Raw genomic sequence first — 5,000 nt, forward strand, 5'->3', positions numbered from 1 at the left:
AATTTTGGCAGCAGTTTTCGCTTACGGCCATACCACCTTGGTCACGCCCTAGTGGAAGCAGGAAGTGGTAGAGTCAGTGGAGAGAACAGGTGGAGAGTGTTTGTTTGGAAGATATTTTGAGTTTTGTGCTAAAACAACCCTTTATTAAACAAGGAATTGTAATTTGTGGAGTTATTTACTCCCCAAACGGCATTTCTGCTGTTTGGGGATTAGTACTTCTGGCACAGTGGAGGTGGGATTGCAAGCGGACAACATGGAAAAGGGAAGAGGAGTGGACAAGCGGAATGTGAGTGAAAATGGCGGTGAAGATGAACAAAGGAGAAGGAATTATGAGAAGAGACTAACAGTGCTGGTGGAGATAGAGGGAGAGGACAGAATAACCATGATGGAACTGCTGAAGAAAGTAAGAGAGGAATGTGGAGTGGTCATCGGATGCAGGTACAAAACTCCAAAGGAATATGAACTAACAATGGAGGAGGAGAAAGGAAAAGATAAAATATTGGATGGATTAAAGATAAAACAGAGCAGAATCATGGCGAAAGAAATAAACAGCACTGAGATGGTAGTTTCATTCCTGGGTCTGCCTACGTACATCCAGGATGAGGAAATAATGAGAAAGCTAACGGAATGGGGAGTGACGGCTGTCTCAAGAATAAAGAGGAGAATGTGGCCAGGGACTGATATAGCGGATGGGACCAGATTTTTAAAAGTCAAGTTCACTGATACGGTCAAATCCTTGCCATATTCCACAAAGTTTGACACAATGGGAGGTACGGAGCACTTCAGAGTCATCCATGACAGACAGGTGAAAGTTTGTCGCTTGTGCATTCAACCGGGGCACATAGTGAGAGACTGCCCAAGCTTCAAGTGCTTCAAGTGCAACAAGCAGGGACACTACGCACGGGAGTGTAAGGAGGGGAATTGCAAGGAGTGTCAGATGAGGTATGGACTGTGTGTATGTGAAACGCCGGCGGAGATGGGAGAAGAGAGCATCGAAGGTGAGCCATCAGATCTTTACGAGGTGGATGAGGAGGAGGAAAGTGAGGAGGGGGAAGGTGTAGCGGCTGGAGAAGAGGTGAGAAGTGGCACTTGGTGCGAAAAAGAAGGAAAAGGAGAACGGAGAGCTGCCGAGAGAGAGAGTGGTCGAGAGGAAGCGGTCTCAGGACTATGGCAGAGAGAAAGAGGAGGAAAAAATAAAGTTCTGGAACTAGATGAAGGGACACATTTAAGAGACGGAAAAGCAAAAATATTGAAAGAACGGGAGAGCGAAGAAGACAATGGAGAGATATCGAAAGGTGATGGTGAAAGTCAAGGTGCAAAAAGTATGAAGGAGAAGGATGAAGGAGGGAGGGGAGAAAAGGAGATGTCAGAGAACCCAGCATTAAACGTGGAGGAGGAAATGGACACAAGTGAGGAAAAGAGCATAAAGAAGAAAAGAAAGAAAAATGGGAAGGAGGAGCATACTGCAAAAAAGTAAGGAATTGGATTTACTGAAATGAGTTTGAGATTCCTTAAAACTATAATATATATTATGTGTGGCGTTATGAATATTGCATGCTTGAACGCCAATGGACTAAGAGATGTAAACAAGTTTGAGAAGGTGAAGGGAGTGCTTAAAGTAGACATAATATGTTTACAAGAGACGCATTGGTCGGAAGAAATAATGGGAAATATAAAAAAAGAGTGGGAAGATGACATTTTTGTAAACCATGGAAATCAAAAAGCTTGTGGTGTGGCGATTTTGATAAAGAGGGATAGAGTGTATAATGTACAACAAATTTATAAAGATGGTAAAGGAAGATTGTTAGTAATAGATTTTATGTTTCACAATGAGCTACTTAGGTTGATAAATGTTTACGCGCCTAATGTAGAAACTGAAAGAAAAGAAGTCTTCAAAGAAATTAAGCCGTTATGTAAAGGGAAATTTATAGTAATGGGAGACTTCAATGTTTGGTGCACAAGACTAGATGCATCAAGTAGTGCAAATTTTAAATCAGATGTGTCTAGGAAATATTTAAATGAATGGATGATGAGCGAGGATATAGTTGATGCTTGGAGAGAGGAAAATCCTTATAAAAGAGAGTTTTCTAGAAGGCAAATGGTGATGGGGAGTTTGAAGCAAAGCCGAATAGATTTATGTTTAATTAAAAGGGAAATGTTAGGATACGTGAAAAATGTGAAATATAAGTTTATAGGAATAAGTGACCATGCTGCTATGACAGTTAAGTTCGGTGTAAATACGGAAGAGAGAGGTGGGGGAGTGTGGTGTTTGAATGCATCTCTGCTAAAGGAAAAGGCATATAAAGAAAATATCAGCAAATGTATAAGGTATGAAATGGCAAACCCATTGTTTAATGAAAATGTGTGTGAATGGTGGGAAATAATGAAAGCAAAAATAAAAAAAAGAAGTGTTAGATATTCAAAACAAAGGGATTTCATGAGGAGGAGTAAAGTAGAAGCAATGGAAAATGCATTAAAGAAGGAAGCAGAGAAAATAGATAGGGATCCTAAGCACGGAAAAGAATGTTTTTTGAAGATAAAAGCAGAGATGGAGGAATATGAAAAAGAAAAAAGTAAGGGTGCAATAGTAAGGAGTAGGGCACAGTATGCTTTAGAGGGAGAAAGGAGTACAAAGTTCTTTCTGAACTTAGAGAAAAAAAAGCAGAGGAAAAATCATATTTTTGAGTTGGAAAATGAAAAAGGGATAAAAGTAACTGATTATGTGGAGATAATAAGAGTAGTAGAGTCGTTTTATAGAGAATTATTTAAGAAAGAAGGTGTAAAACAGGACTGTGTGGATGAGGTTTTAAATACTGTAAGTGCTAGGTTAAATGAAGAGGATAAAAGTATGTGTGAAAGAGATATAAGGATTGAAGAAATAAAAGAAGCAATAGAGCAAACAAAACCGAATAAAAGCCCAGGTGCAGACGGTCTAATACATGAATTTTATAAGACTTTTGTTGATATTATAGCACCAATATTGTGGAAGCTCTATAAGAGTATGGAAGAGAGAGGGGAAATGCCACAATCAATGGGTTTAGGAGTAATCACCATCTTGTACAAAAATAAGGGGAGTCCACTTAAGTTGGAAAATTATAGACCATTGAGTCTTTTAAACACAGACTATAAAATTTTAACAAAAGTATTAGCTAATAGAATAAAAAAGGTAGTAGGGACAATAATATCACCAAATCAAGCATACAGCATAATGGGAAGAGATATCACAGACACAATTAGTACAATAAGGGATGTAGTAGAAAGCATGGGAAAGGATGGAGAGGGCGGTTTGATTTTATCGATGGATTTAAATAAGGCGTTTGATAGGGTAGAGCACAGCTTCATGGAGCAAACAATGAGAAGATTTGGATTTGGGGAGAGGATTCTAAGGTGGATAAAGTTAGTATATGATAATGCTAAGAGTTGTGTGAAAATTAATGGGGTGTTAACTGACCCTTTTCCTTTAGAGAGGTCAGTTAGGCAAGGATGTCCATTGTCGGCATTGCTATACTCAATAACAGCAGAGCCTTTGGCAACACTGATTAAAGGAGATAAAGAAATAAGAGGAATTCAAATACCATATGGGGGAGTCAGCATTATTCATCAGTATGCAGATGATACCACATTTACAGTTAAGGACATAGAGAGTATAAATAGAATAAGGGAACATATGGGAGCATACGGAAAAGCGTCAGGTGCAAAAATAAATGTAGATAAATCCGAAATAATGAGTATAGGAGGTGTGGATATAAAAGGGTCAGACACTCCCTTTAAAATAACTACAGAGTATTTGAAGATTCTAGGTGTAAACATAGGAGTAAATGTAAAAGAAGCTAGAGATGCTACGTGGACAGGAATATTAAATAAAATTAAACAAGTTTTACAATTTTGGAGACTAAGGGAGTTAAGATTAAGAGGCAAAGTAGTAGTAGCTAATTCATTATTGCTTACAAAATGTAACTATGTGATGGGGGTAATAGACCTACCAAATTGGGTGTTGAATGGAATTAAAGAGACAGTGAATATTTTTTTGTGGGGAGGTAAAGGAGTTAGAATATCAGCAAAAACTCTAATAGCGGATTATAAGGAGGGAGGCTTGAAGTTGATTGATTTAGAAGTTAAAAGAAAGGCAATAAGAGTGAAAGCGATAAAAAAATATCTATATGATAAAGTAGAGTATGGATGGAAGGGTTATATGAGAAATTACTTAGATAAAAGTGCAGGATGTGGTGAGGAAGGATTGTTCATGGCCTTAAAAAAACCAATGATTGAAAAGGTGCCATTATTTTATCAGGAAGTCTTTAGTGCATGGTCTGAGTTTGTAGTGAATGTGGGATATGAATGTGAGAATATAAATCAAGTGCATCATCAGCCAATTTTCTTGAATCCAAAAGTAAGGTTAGGAGGGAAAATGCTTTACAATAGATTGTTCATGAGAGCGGGTATTAGAAAAGTAAAAGATATGGCATATGAATATGTGAAGGGGTTCTTACCAAATAGGGCAATATATGACTGTGTGGTGGGATGGGATGATGAGATTGAACAAGCAAAAGTGGACCGTGAGTGTGAAAATATTAAAATAAGCCTGCCTAAGAGCTGGGTGGAAAGGATAGAGAGAGAGACTGTTAAAGTGGGAAATTGGGGAATTCCAGAAATGTACATTATGGAAAATAATAATAAGAAGTATTTGTCTGAGATAAATGTGAAAATGATATATAAGATGTTGCTGAAAAAGGAAATCAAAATGCCTGCATCAGAAGCTGTATGGACAAAACTATTTCCAGATTTGAATGTGAAGACAATTTGGAAGAACTTAAGGGTGAAATATAATGGACTGGATTGTGAGAACCTGGACTTTAAGCTCAGACATAATAGGATATACACAAAGGTGGTAATCCATCAAATAAACAAAAATGTGAAAAGGGAATGTGATTTATGTGGGACAGAGCCAGAGACCCTGATGCATATATTCTTTGAATGTAAAGAGCTTCAAGTGTTCCATG

The sequence above is a fragment of the Siphateles boraxobius genome, unplaced genomic scaffold (assembly GCF_051911475.1).
Source record: "Siphateles boraxobius isolate OS27281-9 unplaced genomic scaffold, OSU_SipBor_1 99, whole genome shotgun sequence".
Lineage (NCBI taxonomy): Eukaryota > Metazoa > Chordata > Actinopteri > Cypriniformes > Leuciscidae > Siphateles > Siphateles boraxobius.